Raw genomic sequence first — 15,752 nt, 5'->3', positions numbered from 1 at the left:
AATTCTATCCTTTCTAAAACGACAGTGCTGGTGTGTTTCAAGTAGATTTGCAGTTGGGGCAATGATTAGAGAGTTGTTTCTTCTAAGATCTCTGAGCACTGGCCATGCCTCTAATTGCCGTGTGGTGCAAAAGGACACAACTCTCTGGGAACCCTGTGATCTACCAAGGGTTCACTCAGCCTTCCATCAGTGTGGGACCTGGGTAGATGTCCTCACCCAATCTTGGTTTCCTGCTCTGAAAAATGAGGGTGTCTTACAGCTCTGAGCTTCTGTGGTTCTCCCTGGCCAGTTGCTGGTGATGTATCAGTGATTTTCTGAAGGACCTCTGGCTCATGATTTTATAGATTTATTGGTGTATATATTATCTTTTTTTAAATATGGAATCCCACCCATGCTTTCAAGAACTTATGTTTTCCAACCTAGGCCATTAATTAGCATTAAGCTCTTATTAATAAAAGTGAAGGAATTGTCAATTCCATCACAAGTTTCTTAAAAAAAAATGCGAGAATCAGAACTCAGGCATTTATGACCGACCTCCGGAGAGTAGGAAATCTGGACCCTGGGCTCCTCTGGTGACCTTGAAAAGCTAGATGACTTGCATTCCCATTCCCTACTGGACTGCCACCACCTGACTTCCATTCACCAGATGGCTCTTTCAGGGCCACCTGCTGCCAACTGTGGTCCCCTGATGTGGTTGACTATATCTTTAATTTGGGGAGTTCCAATGTCATTGACAGTTTGAAAGATTTTTTTTTTTTGGTGATTCTTTTAGAAAAACTAAGAATTATTTGGTGATATGGATAAACTCCTCCACCCAACATGGGGAGGAGAATTCTCACAAATTATTTGAATATAGCAGCTCCAAGATCTTGGTAACAGAAATGGAAGCACCTCACTAGACTGAGTGCCCTTTGTAGAGTACCAGTCACTGGTACCTATGGCTCAGTGAATAAAAGAGTAGAGGAAGCAATGACTAAATTCCAGGATCCAAAAGGGCTTGAAAGCAAATTTCTTAGCTTTTACTTTATAAGAATCACTGAAGATTCTTGGGTGCTTCCCATATGTCACGATCTCATTTATGTTACAAACATATTCTATACATTTTTCTCATACTGAAGAGGGTGAAATGAGAATAATTGCTTACGGCTATTGATGTTTTCCAGTAGGAGTTATGATCAGAGAATTTGGTTTTCTTTGGTGTGAAATGGTATGTAAACAAAGGCAGGAAACTTCAAAGGGTAAAATAAGCCAGAAAATTTTCCCTCTGTCATTTACATGAAAGTAAAAGAAGAGATTTTTTTCAGGTTTTATCAGAAAGAACAGACTTGTAAAAACTTCAGTGTGACATTCTATTGGGTTTCACAGAAATAATAGTAGATATTCTTAAAATATATACTATTCAAGTAAAATAATCTCTTAATTATGAATACGAGTCTTCATTTAGATCAATGAATAAATTCGCGTACCACTTAGTTAACAAGGGCATGTTCTGAGAAATGAGATTTTCTCGTTTTATGAGCATCGTGAAGGCACTGTTAAACATAGGTGGTCTCGCTCAGTCCCCAACATGGCCTCTTGATGCAATCAAGAGATGCAGTAACCATAACATGAATGAGTCTGCTGCCAGGGTCACATGTGTACTGTTTTATAGTAAACATTCTTTGTAAGTAGAAGGCATGTATTCTACAATAAGGATTTAAATGTATAGTGCAGTTAATACATAAACCAGTAACATAGTCATTTATTGTCATCATCAAGTATTATGGACCGCATGAAATTCATATGGAAAAATAAGAGGCCCAGAATAGCCAAAGCATCCTCAGCAAGAAAAGTCAAGCAGAAGGCACCACAATACCAAACCTTAAATCATACTACAGAGCTATAGTAACAAAAATGGCCTGATATTGGCACCAAAACAGACATGAAGACCAATGATGCAGAGTAGAAGACACAGAGACAAACCCACATAAATACAAAGGCTCCATAAAGATATATTGGGGAAAAAAAAGATAGCCTCTTCAACAAATGGTGCTAGGAAAACTGGAAATCCATATGCAGCAAAATGAAATTAAACCCCTATCTCTCACCATGCACAAAACTCAACTCAAAGTAGATCAAGGGTCTAGGCATTAGACCATGCTTACTAGAAGAAAAGGTAGGCCCAACTCTCCATCATGTCAGCTTAGGAATAGAATTCCTCAACCAGGCTCCTGAAATGCAAGAAGTAAAATCAAGAATCAATAAATGGTATGGCATCAAACTAAAGCTTCTTCACAGCAAAGGAAACAGTTTAGAATATGAATAGAGAGAGACTACAGAAAGGGAGGCTCTCTTTGCCACCTGCATCTCAGCTAGATCATTAATCTCCAGGATATATAAAGAACTCAAAAAACTTAGACTCAGTCAATAAATGGGCAAAAGAACTGAACAGAAGAAGAAATATGAGTGGTCAACAAATATATGAAAAAATGTTCAACATCTCTAGTGATTAAAACTACACCGAGATTCCTTCTCACTCTAGTCAGAATGGCAATTATCAAGAATACAAGGAACAATAAATGTTGGCAAGGATGTGGGGAAAAAGACACACTCATACATTGCTGGTGGGACTGCAAATTGGTGCAACCACTCTGTAAAGCAGTATGGAGATACCTTAGAAAATGGAACCACCATTTGACCCAGTTATCCTACTCCTTGGTATATATTGGACCTACAATCAGCATCCCATAATGATGTGGCCACATCAATGTTCATAACAGCTCAACTCACAGTAGCTGAGCTATGGAACCAACTTGGGTTCCCTTTAATAGAAGAATGGATAAAGAAACTGTGGTATATAAACACAATGGAATATTACTCATCCATAAAGAAGAATGAAATTATGGCATTTGCCGGCAAATGGATGGAACTGGAGAATATCATTCTAAGTACAATAAGCCAACCCCAAAAATCAAAGGCTGAATGTTCTCTCTGATAGGCAGATGATGACTCACAGTAGGTGGATGGGGGGAGGAATGGAGGTTCACTGACTTGAAAAGGGTGGGATGGGGGGGAAAGGAGGGGGTGTGGGAATGGGAAAGACAACAGAATGAATCAGACATAACTTTTCTATGTTCACATATGAATACACGGCCAGGGTAACTCCTCATCATGTACAACCACAAGAATGGGAAGTTATACTCCATATATGTATGATATGTTAAAATGCATTCTGTCATTTATAACTAAAAAGAACAAGTTAAAAAAGTATTGTGGACTGCACTTGAAAGTAAGTTTTTAACATGACTGACAGCACAGTAGGTTCGTTTATAGCAGCATCAACACAAACACATGGCTATGTGTTTTGCTACGACCTTGTGAAGGACACAGTAGCACTAGGGGATAGGGATTTTTCAGCTCCATTATAAGCTTATGAAAGCCACCATTATATATCTGGTCCATCATTGATTGAGATGTCATTAGGTGTCATGTAACTACATAAAAATGGATCTGCTAAATCTAAGCAAATTCTCAAGTTAACATAATTATCTGGATTTTTTTTTAAACAGTCATTGTCTGTCTTACAGTACTTCGTGTCTCTCCCTGGGGTGGACAGGATGAGCACATTTTCATGAGCTTTGATGTCAGGCAGAGATGGTATGGTAATGGTGGTGGTTGGAAGTTTAAGTGTGAGAAGAAGGTGTGATGGATTTTCTGCACTGTGTCAACCCAGCATGCCTCCTGACCCCCTTTCCATTCCCTTTTCTATTTTGCATTGCTGGAAAAAAGTCTCCAATTTTTACCCACGTAGGATGTGGCGTTAGGGTTTCCCCAATGAAAGTCAGAAGAAAAGGACCCTATCAAGCAGCTGAGTTAATGTGATGTGGCTTTTCAGGGGTCCTCCCCCCACCAAAAATACTGTGCACTGTGAGCAGCAACTGGATCTGTTGGTAGCAGCTGCCCTTGGCTTTGGGACGCCCACCCGAGGATCTCCTTCCTGCTTTGGTGCTCCAAGGCTGGGTTCTGGGTGGTGGTTTCTTTTTGATTCCTGATCTTCTAGATGTTATGAAAACAGACTTCCTGACCTTGATTTCACCAGTCCTGCTAAACCACTGTGCCCTTCCTTAGATCAAATCTGTTTCTGCTGGGAATGCTCAGGGTCTCCTTTTCCCTCTCAACGAAACTTGAGCATTAGAGCACCTTCACCCACCTCACTTCCACATCACCTGGGCCCGGAGTCTCCATTCCACCTTGGAATGGAGAGGTGGACAGTAGTCCAGTTTCTGAGAGTAAAACCATCTCACCCTGGGCAGCCCCAAAATATGGCACCCAAAGGAATGTGGAGGAGAGCCAAAATGGGGCTGTGGTGGAGCTAGAAGCAAGGAAGAGGGTCAGTGTGTGTAGACAGAGCCCAGGAAGTTCATCTAACAATGACCGTAGGGAGCGAGCAGGATCTTTTAAGGAAGTCTCTAGATGGCAAGGTTGGCTGCTGGGGCTGTTGGGTCAGATCTCAAGGACACTTCTCTGGCAATCAGAGGGCATGTAGGATGAGGAAACCGACTAAAAACTGAGTAAATACATTGTCCTTCTTGGGAAACAGCCTCAGGCACAGATTTAACCTGCACTGACTGAATCAGGGCTGTGTCTTCTGTATAATTAAAAATGCCATACCATAAGGATTTGTGGGACATTGAGTCATTTGTCTTACGTCTTCATTTTTTGTAGAAGTTCGTGACTGTCACATGTGGTCATGGCATCATGGTATGAGAAATGTACTTCCTTGGCCTTTGAACTGGGCCAAACCTGATTTGCCCAAAGGGATGTCAGCAAACGCTGATGCAAAAATAGGCTTAAAATGTGCTTCATGTTTGGGATCCTTCTCTATGTATCTCTTATCACCCTGGGAAAAAGAGCCCATTTCTCTCCAGTCTGGGCCTTAGAATGAGGCACATGGAACAGTGATCCATAGGCATCTGGTCACCATTTTCCACTGAGATTTGGGGGGTTGTTTGTTACACAGTGAATCATGACAATAAGTACCTGATACAGTTGGCATATATCGTATTATAGATATGATTCTTTGTGAAATAATTAAAGAATTTTCAAGAATAGCTTTAACCATGTTTTTCCCCCACAATCAATGCATGTACTTTAACCTCAGATTGATGTGTAGGATGAGATTCCATCCTGCCTTCAATGACGCTTTGTTCAGACTTGTTTCATAAATAGAAGTTTGTACAAATTCATCAAAATTGGCTATCATCCTAGCTGATTTCTATATCATTTAGGGAATTAATGATAGGTCTAGAATTGATTTGGACCCCCCCAAAAAAATCGACAGTTACAAGAGCATAGAAATTGTTTCTTCTTCTTCGCAGCATCTGAAACCTGCAATTTTAGATAATTTCATAATTGTTTTCATTTTCCATTTTGCATCCCAGCAAAATTTACACATCCGAGACATGTCCTCAAGAAAGAACATACTGAAAATAAAGTCACGAGCAAACTGAGAAATACACACCCATCATTCATTTGGCACCATCTCCTAAGATTTCACACTTCAGCACTAAGCAAAATCAGTATAATTTGCTGCTTAAATTGCTTATGAACATGGTAAGACAGTACAAGAGAAAGGGAATCCTCGCTTCCTACAGGATAGCTTGTCATCACAAGGCAAGCCTCCTGAGGTTTTTGGCGGATGGGGTGGTCCTGACAGGTGTCAAACCTACTGACCCAACACCATGGCGTCTTTGCAGGAAGGCTGACCTTTCTGACCCCTGCAACTCTTTTTGCCCACAAGTGCCCAGACTCTAGAAGGGGCAGTTATATATATACTTTTTTTTTAAGGCAGGGGTACCAGGGATTGAATTCAGGGGCACTCAACCCCTGAGCCGCATCCCCAGCCCTATTTTGTATTTCTCTTTTTTTTTTTAGAGAGAGAGAGAGAGAATTTTCAATATTTATTATTTTTTAGTTTTCGGCGTCATTTAGAGACAGGGTCTCACTGAGTTGCTTAGCCCCTCACTGTTGCTGAGGCTGACTTTGAACTCAGGATCCTCCTGCCTCATTCAGCCTCCTGAGCCGCTGGGATTACAGGTGTGCACCACCTCACCCAGCGAGGGGCAGTAATAATTCAGTAATCAAATTTCTTCACTGGCTTTTTGCTACCAAGTTGAATGTCAATGGTCAGTTATCCCAGAAGTTGATTTTTTTTTTTTTTGAGATAAAACTCTCTTCTTTCCATGGGCATAGAAATTAGGGTAGATCATGGTTGCCATGGTTACATACTCCTTCCTTGATCTTAGATCATGCCTCCTGGTGCTCTAAACCCTTAAAATGAGTGAGTGGGTTGAGTTTTCCCAGCCAATTTCTCAGTGACTGGGTCCAGGGAGGAATAGGTGGTGTTATGTCACCTGGCCTCACTTGGCCCACCTTGTCACTACCCCCCATTTTTTCTTCTGGTCTTACATGGGTGCAATATAAGATGGCAAAATACACAAGACAACCTGGGTCTGAGTTCCTGCCTCAACTTTTATTAATTGTATGTCTTAGTCCATCTTAGGTTACTCTAACAAAATGCCTGAGACTAAATACTTAATGAAAAAAAAATTAAAGAGGTTTATTTAGCTCTCAGTTCTGGAAGTCCCAAAACATGGTTCTGGCATTGGCTTCTAGTGAAGGGCTCATGGCAGAAGCATCATGTAGCAGGAACCCTGGAAGAAGGGGTCGTGTGTGAGAAAGAAAGCCAGAGGACAGGTCAAGACAGAAGAATTCAATTTGTAACCACCTGCTCCCCCGATAAACAATTCAGTCCCTGAAGAGTGAGCACTCACCTCCCGGGAGGAAAAACATGAATCTACTTAAAGGCTCATCTCCTAACCACAGCTACATTGGCAGCCAAGTTTCCAGCCCATGAACCTGTGGGAGACGAATCGCATTCATACTGCAGCATGAACAGGTTACTTAACTAATTTAGGCTTAATGATCTCATATATAAAAATGGAGACAACAATAGCACCTGCTCTATAATGTTATTGTGAAAATTAAGTCAGAGAATCCAATAGGGGCCCTAGCACAGCTCCTGGTGCATGCTATGTCCCCAGCATCTGCTAGCCACTATAACATAAATGATAAGTGCTCTTGTGAAGGGACGATGCCAGGGTCACTCCCGTCCTAGGTACGGGAGGCAGAGTGACCACAAAGCAGAGTTCCTTGCTACGGTCTCACCCTTCTATCAACCCTCAGAAGCTCCAGAAAGGCAGCCGGGTGTTGGAGTCCGCGGTGCCCAGCATCCTGACGGCCCTTCCCCGGGCTCTGGGTCCTTCCATCAGGTCTGTCAGATCCCTCTGTGGGTGGACGGAGTGCAGTCACATGACACCTGCTGGAAAGTGACTCTGGAGGAAGGGACGGTGAGGCAGCCTGCCCAGCTCATGGGGGCTGCTGCTGACGTCTTATTTCTGCTAAAGCTGCCCCGGGGTCCCCCCAGGCTGCTGTGTTTTGTAGCTTGACACGCACATCTGTCATCGGGTACATGCCATTTGGGACCGCAGTGACAGGCAGGGCCGTGTCACTCATGAGTCATGTAGTGACACTGCCTCTGGAAAGGCCCCACATGGTGAAGCAGGAGCATGCCAGGCCACTCATTTCTGTGGTGTGCCCTGGGCCCGCCCTGCTCCTGACAGTGGGCTCTGGAGGAGGCACATGTAATCTATCACTCTCCAAAATGCACTGCTTGGAGAACCCGCAGTTCCTCTGACTATGCGCTAAAAGGACTCCAGGTGCTGTGGTGCACAGACTCCCTGACTCGGGGAGACTGGCTCCTGGCTTCCTCACCCTTATCTTCACTTTGTCAAACTGACCTGTCAGTAGTGTTCACTGATTCCTTCCTTCGGCACAGCAGGGCTAGGTATGGTCATCCCTTGGTATCTGCAAGGGATTGGTTCTGGGACCCCCACCCACAGGTGCCCAAATCCACAGATGCTCAAGTCCCTCATACACAAAGGCATAGTATATGCACATAACCTACATGCGTGCCCCCACGTACTTTAAACCATCTCTAGACGGCTGATAATACCTAACGCATTGTAATGTGATGCCAATAGTTGTGTTCTGAGGGAATAATGTCAAGGAAAAATGTCTAATGCAGATTTTTTTTCCCAATATTTTTCGCCTGTGGTTGGTCGACTTCAGTGATACAAAACCCACAGAAACAAAGGACTGGAGACATTGTGATAAAAGCAAGGCACACAGCCCTGCCCCGTAGGAGCCCAGAGGTCTGTCCTGTCCTGGGAACCATCAGGGAGGACTAGCCACAGTGGTGGATGGGAAGCCTCAGGGGCCACAGTGGGCGGGGAGCAAGGAAGCGCCCGACTGGGGTGGGGGTCACGGAAGAGCGTCCAGGAACTGATGCAGGAGGCTGTCCGAGGGAAAATTCCCCAGGGGGAGAAAATAATGAGCAGGGCGGGGTAACAGAGGATGTTTCTTTCTTTTTTTCTTTTAAACATTTATTTTTTTAGTTAAAGTTGGACACAGTACCTTTATTTATTTATTTTTTATGTGGTTCTGAGGATCACACCCAGGGCCTTGCATGTGCTAGTCGAGCACTCTACCGCTGAGCCACAACCCCAGCCCCTAGAAGGATGTTTCGACCTCAGAGAACAAAGAAAGGCAGGGTTGGGAGAAGCCAGAGAGGGTACAGGACCCAGTAGATTCTCCAGCGAGCCTGGAATAGAGGATGTGAAAAGGATATTTAAAAGGCTTCAAGGACCTGCACAGTGAAGGACTTTAGATTCTTAGAATAATGCATTTGGGGAAACTTGCAGAATTACTCCTTTATGTAGTATCTTGAAGGTGTACTTGTAAAATTAGTCGCCCCTATTTCACGTGGTATCAGAAGAAAAGGACAAGAAAAAAAAGGGGGGGGGAGGTATCCCTTCCTTTAAGATTAACTTTTTTGATGCCTTAGAGGAAGGTCAAAGGTCAATTCACCTAGAAATGGTCTTATTCTGATTAAAAGTTCAACTGCTTACTTTTGTGGAAGGAAAAATTGAAGTCAGAGAGGGAAGAAGTGTCTTGCCCAAGTTGATAGTGAAGCTCAGACCTGAACCCTAGTTACTTCATTTCCAGTCCCATCCAACACACTCATTTGTAAAACGTTAGATACAAACGTACACCAGTTTAGGGAGTCTCGTTTTATGCCTGAGGAATCTGAGATTCCTAACTTAGAAGTTAGGTGAGGGCCTGAAGTTGTCAAGTGGCCAACGACAAGGTCACTACTTGAACTGAGAACCTCACACCTTTAGCCCAGGTCTCATCCAATCAATGACACAAGCTCTTACTCCCTATCACAGCAGCTCTCATGCCCCTTGGGAGTGCCCGGTGGCACCATCTTGATTTACCATGGAGCCCAGTTGTGCCAGAGGAGTGGGACAGGTTTCCAAGAAACCAAAGAAAGAGATGGGATGTGAGAGAAGAGCCCACAGGGAAATTCTAGTGATGACCGGCTGGACGGGTGCCTCACCAGAAAGTCCAGTGGCAATGGTGGACAGGTGTACCTCTGATCTACACAGTGCCTCCAGCGCTTTGCCATAACACGGCGCTCCCATTCCCCTGGGACTCTGTGGTGGCCGGCTGGACAAGCACTTCCCTCTCCATTGTCCTCCCAGTGACGGCAGGGAGGGAGGTTTATAGTTTGGTTACAGAAGCAGCATCAACTTAGCTCACTGGGTCCCCGTGTGCGACCAGCACCCCAAGGAGCTTGGTGCACATACAAGAAAGCAGCTTCCTACACATAACACTAACTTGCTTTAATTCCCAGCATACGTGAAAGAAAGCCAGTGTCCATGATGATATTTACCTAGACTCCCTCTCCTTGTTCCCTCAGCTTGGCTAGGTTCTTGAGAATAGAGAGGGACACTTGCGGGACATGGTGTTTTACTGGCCTCCTTTCTCCAAGGATGACACACATCATCATATAGACATTTGGGTGGGGAAGATGGTCCTTCCAGACTTGCTGTCTCAGGCTAAGAGGACACTTCCTGAAGCATTCGCTAGGGATATGGGCCTGAGAATTATGATTTCAAAGGACACTTCCCAGCCTTCTCCCCAGAGGCCAGTGCTTTCCCATTCACCAAGCATCTTCTGTGCTAGCCCATTGGCAGGGACCCCCTGGGAGCAGACCTCCTTCTCCAAATAGTAAGACTAACTTGGAGCCACCTTCTGCACCCCAAGCTCCCCACCTGGGGCACGTGCTAAGGCATCTTGTCCTGTGCGGGGTTGGCTGTCCGCTTGGGTCACTAGGCCTTTTCACAATGTGCCCTCAGTTACACAGGGGAGCACTGCTTTACGGTGTACCTGAGTGTCGTGGGAAGACCTCGTGGCCAGTGCTGCAGGCGTCTCTCTTGGGCCATCTCCACAGACCAGCCAGGTGAAGGTCACCAGAAACCAGTGCTGACCAAGCCCAAAGGCAAAGAAATCACATACGAGAAGGAAGAGAGGACGGGCGAGATGAAGGCAAGCAAGGGTGAGGGGGTGAGAGAGGTGAGAGAGGTATGTGCCCAGGGGCGCCAAGTAGCAGCCTCCACCGCAGGAGAAAAGGGTCAGCTCAGGGATCTCCCAACACGACTTTGGCCGACACCTACCTGCAGTCTATCATGCCACAGCAGTGTGTCCCCCGACAGGCTAACTGACTGGGGAGTGCTGTTCCTGTCATGGAGGGGAAAGAGGATCTCAAAAGCCAAATCTCCTAAATGCTAAACCTGAGTGAATTGGGCTGGTTGTCCACATCCATCAACTGCTCCACGCAGTGAGTGGCCCCATGGGTCTCTTTCCTTTCCTATGGGTGCCTCTGGACGCCTTGCCCCATCTCTACGAAATGTGTGACTCATTTCACTGGATCCCTCCAAAGGGGAAGCAACTTCCAGAATTGTTCATCATCACTATTATTATTATTGATCATTATTATTTGGTACTGAGGATTGAACTCAGGGGCGTTCAACCACCAGCCCTTTTTTTAAAATTTCATTTAGAGACAGGGTCTTACTGAATTGCTTAGGGGCTCGCGAAGTTGCTGAGGTGGCTTTGAACTCTCCATCCTCCTGCCTCAGCCTCCCAAACTCTGGGATTACAGGCAGGTGCCACTGAGTCTGGCTAGGTTCTTTATTATTATTAGCCTTAAATTTAGAAAAAAAAATATTTTGCATCAGGGTCTGTTTATGTCTTCCAGGCTGGTCCTGCCCATTTTTTTCCTGATGTCAACATCTTATTACCATGGTATATTGATACTGACTATTAACTAAACTCAAGCTTTATTCCATTCCCCTAGTTCTTTTTCTTAAACAGGAGTCTTTGTTTTTGAATTTGCAATATATATATTTTTACTCCTGGTCCCCCTTGACCCAGAAATAGCAGTAATTAAATTAGAGGATGCAAAAAGATTTGCCCTCAGGGCCAGAATTCCTAGTGTTTGGAGTTCCATGAACCCCAGGGAAGATGAGAGCAGGCTTCATGAGCACATGGTGGAACATCCTGTCATTGAACCAATATGAGAAATGTGGGCTCCTTGAAACGGACACTGACATTGTGGGACTGAAGATAAACTAGATTTCTAGTTAAGAACTGAAATCTGTATTTCTGCAAAGTGTTGCCCAGCAGTTTTGTAACACCTCAGTCTTTGTCTATTTTCTGTTGCTATAACAAAATATGTGAGGCTGTGTTCATTATAAAGAAAAGAGGTTTATTCAGTTCACTGTTCTGGAGGTAGGAAATTCAAGATGGGCTAATTGCATCCAGCCTGGATCTCATGCAGCGTCATACATGGTAATGGGCTCACGTGGTAGGAGCACATGTGAGACAGGAGAACAGGCATGTGTGAGAGAGGTCAAAACACCAGGGACAGCCTTACTCTATAACAAACAGCCCACTTCATGGTACCTCACTCCCAAGAGATTTATTCTAGTCTCTGGAGAAAGACATGAATCCATTCCATTCGGGAGCAATGGAGGCCCCTGACACCCAACCTCTTATGATGGTACCAGCACCTGTCAAACCATTATATAGCCAAAGCAGCTCATCTATTCAGGAAGAGGTTCTAGAAAGGGGTGGCCGGCAGGGAAGGTCCACAGTCCACAGTGTGACAGAGGGGCAGGGCACCTGCCTGACTACTGTCTTGGAGTTGGCAGAGTTGAGAACACACATTTCACTTCCATGAACCCTGCATATCTGCTAACCCGACACGGGTTTGCTGTGAAGATACTGGCTTCTTCATGCCTCCACAGAGGACAGGTTTTTAAGGGTGATGACAGTGACAATTCTCATACTGTTGCTCAAGTATCTAGCATTTGGACACACAGCTTAAAATATTAATAAGAGGCCAGGATGAAGAAAAACTTAGAAGCGCATCAAATTTAAAATAACTACTTTGGGGAGCACTTTGTTTTGTTGGCTGTGAGAAGGGAAGAGAAATTCAGGCAGACCAGAGAAGGGCTCCCACGGATGTCCTTAAATGCCCCCAATCTGGACTTGTCTCTGTGTTTCCTTGGGGAGGCCCCTTTCTCTGTTTTGTTTCTGATTTCTGTTTCTGATTCACAGATTACTTTTCAGAGAAAAAAGAAAATATCAAGAAAACATCCTTAAGGAATTTTAACACCATTTGATCCTTTTGTTTTTCATAAGAAAATATGTGAAATGATTTTAAGCTAAAAAGTATCTTTGTAAATAGAGAGCACGTTGTGATTTTTAGCTACCATCTTTAGACATTGTCTTTCTTCACTTAATAAGTAAACTTCTCTCCTTCCCTCTTTAATTGAGTTGCACAATCATTTCTTAAATAAACTACAGAATGATGCGCATGGTGTTTGTTTTTGGACTGACAGTGTACTCACATACAGTGGAGTTTATGCATTAAGGGATTAAGGTAGGCAAAATGGGTTTATTTATATGATTTTATTGTTTGTTTCCAAATGAGAAGGAAAGAAAAAGGGTTTCAGGTTATCACTTACAAATAATGTGTTGCAGGACACAAAATAGACATCTCTATGGATAAAGATTGTGTTTACAGGCTTATCTGCTAATACATTGTACAAAAACAACTGGTTTTCACCAAGTATGGAGGGTATGTTTGGGAAATGTGACTTAAAACATTGGCTGCATGGTATAGACAAAATTCCATTTAGACCCTTAAGAAGCAGTGACAGACACAGATATACTCCTTAAACAGGTCAAGCTCAAAGCAGCCATGGCCACCAATCAGAAGTGACAGGGCATATGTATCAGGATGGAGACTGAACAGGAAAAATAGAAAAGCAGGGATCTTATAGATAAACCACCAAATTAAAAATCAATAGAACAGATGCGCCCAGTTGGCAACATTAATCTGCAGTGGGGCTCCTTCTCACCTGGGGGACTCAGGGACCCCCTTGGTAACCAGCAGCAGGGGTTTATTGATTTTATAATTAGCAATTCTCTCCTATTCAGCATGGAAGCCCCGTCAGAACCCAGGAAGTGAAAATCCACACTGGATGAGAACATCACTGCATGTTTCCTGCTTCCTACGTGTGTTTCTCAATGTGTTCTGAAGGATTTTGATCAGATTGAGTTCAGTGTTAGACCCTGTGTAGATTCTCCTGAAGCCACTCTGCGGATGGAAGATCATTTTTTGTTCCGCATCAGTTTGTTGTGTCTCTTCTTTACTTTCTTTTGTTGTTGTTGTTGTTTTCATTTTTATTGGTTGTTTTTAGATATACAGGACAGTACAGTGTGTTTGGACATACTATACATACATAATGTATAACTTATTCTAATTAGGATTTCATTCTTGTAGTTGTACATCATGTGGAGTTTCTCGTGTTTTCTTTTTTTTCTCATTTACTTACTAGTTCATTTTAATTATAGAGAATAATGGTTTTCATTGTGGAATATCCATATATGCAAATAACATACATTGATTTTAACCCTCCTTTCTTATGTTTTCTGAATAATCAGTTGTATGAATTACTGGAAAATATTTTATAAAGATTATAAACAAGTGAAATTGTACGACGATCAAAATTTAAGGGAAACTTGTGGATTATCCCAGCTGTAAACTCAGAGCTGGAGTCTCGCGTAGGCTCCTCTGGATCTTGATCCATCACACAGGTTCACTTGATCCAAGATCTTGCATGTCTCTATCAACTATTTATTTATTGAATAAGGAACACATTTCACAAACTCAAATACTGAGACACTGAAGGCATACTACAGAAGGCCACATGCTTAGCACACACAAGGCCCTGGTTCAATCACATCACACACACACACACACACTCTCACACATTGTAAAAACTTTTCTTCTCGCACTATTGCCCAGTTCCTTTCCCCACAGATAACTGTTACAATTGACTGGTGTTGTGCCAGAGAGAAATTAGTATATTATGAACATATTAACATATATAATGTAAATTTTATTAATTATTTCATTTGATACACTTTGAAGAGTAAGACAGATATATTAGTACAAAAAGAGATGCTTCATTTTCCTTGATGTCTAAAATTTAACTTGTTTGGATAGATGTACCTTTATTTATATAAGTTCTTCCTCTAGATAGACATTTAGGTTGTTTCCAATCTTTTATTGTTACAAGCAATGATTTAATGATGAATGACTCTGTACATAGGTCATTTATCACTTTTTCAAGTATATACGTTAGATAAATTCCTGGTGTTGGCAATAAAAATCATATGATCATCTCAACAGATGCAGAAAAAGCATTTGACAAAATTCAACATCTTTTCATAATAAAAACACTCAACAAACTACCTTAGAAGAAAACTATCTTAATATTTTAAAAACCATATATAAAACCCCCACAGCATTTTTTAATGGTTATATTTTAAATAACTAGATAAGTACCTACATAATATCCTCAATGTTATACTTTTTTTTTTGGTGCTGCAGATTGAACCCAGGGCCTTATGCATGCAAGGCAAGCACTCTACCAACTGAGCTGTATCCCCAGCCCTCACAAGTTTTATTCATAGTACTGAAAATACTGGAAACCCTAGCCAGAACTAGGAGACAAGAAAAATAAATAAAGGCACTTAGGGCCCTTGAATCAGAAAGTAAGAGGTGCAATGTTCTCAGTTTGTAGAAGACATTTCTCTCTCTCTCTCTCTCTCTCTCTCTCTCTCTCGTCATTCAAACATTATAGTCGTACATAATAGTTGGTTTCATTTTGACATAACCATACATGCGTGGAATTTAATTTACTCCATTTCAGCCCCTAGTACCCCCCTTTTCCTTGCCCTCCTTCCTCCCCCGAACTTTATCTTATACACAGAAAATTTTAAGGACTCCATAAAACATTAAAGCTAATAAATGAATTCGTAAAGTTGTAGGATAGAAAATCAACATGCAAATATCAGTTGCACTTCGATATACTGACCCAAATTATCTGAAAATAAATTAAAAAGATGATCACTTTTACAATAAATAATAAATAAAATGCTTAGGAATAAACTTAACCCAGGAGGTGACAGGTCTATACATTGAAAGTCATAAAACACAGATGAAATAAATTATAGAAAACACATATAAATGGAAAGACATCCTATGTTCATGAACTAGAAACAGTAATGTTAAAATGATCACGCTACTCAAAAAATTTTACAGATTTCAAACAATCCCTACAAAATTCCAAAGGCATTCTTCCTAGAGATAGAACAAAAATTCTAAAATTTTTTTTTGAAAACAAAAACCCTAATAGCCCAAGAAGTTTAGGAAAAGAACAGGACTGAAG

The 15,752-nt window shown here is 42.4% G+C and overlaps 1 long non-coding RNA gene across 1 annotated transcript; it reads right to left on the bottom strand.

The window, feature by feature from the left end:
* Positions 1–6,573: 6,573 nt before the first annotated feature.
* Positions 6,574–6,898, bottom strand: LOC125615541. The gene is made up of 2 exons (XR_007346149.1): positions 6,813–6,898; positions 6,574–6,692 (listed from the first exon to the last, which is right to left on the bottom strand). It is a non-coding gene; the product is annotated as an uncharacterized LOC125615541 (long non-coding RNA).
* Between the last annotated feature and the right edge of the window lie 8,854 nt (positions 6,899–15,752).

This window comes from Marmota marmota, unplaced genomic scaffold (genome assembly GCF_001458135.2).
Source record: "Marmota marmota marmota unplaced genomic scaffold, marMar, whole genome shotgun sequence".
Lineage (NCBI taxonomy): Eukaryota > Metazoa > Chordata > Mammalia > Rodentia > Sciuridae > Marmota > Marmota marmota.
The sequence above is the reverse complement of the archived record's forward strand: the minus strand, read 5'-3'. Positions and strand labels throughout refer to the sequence as shown.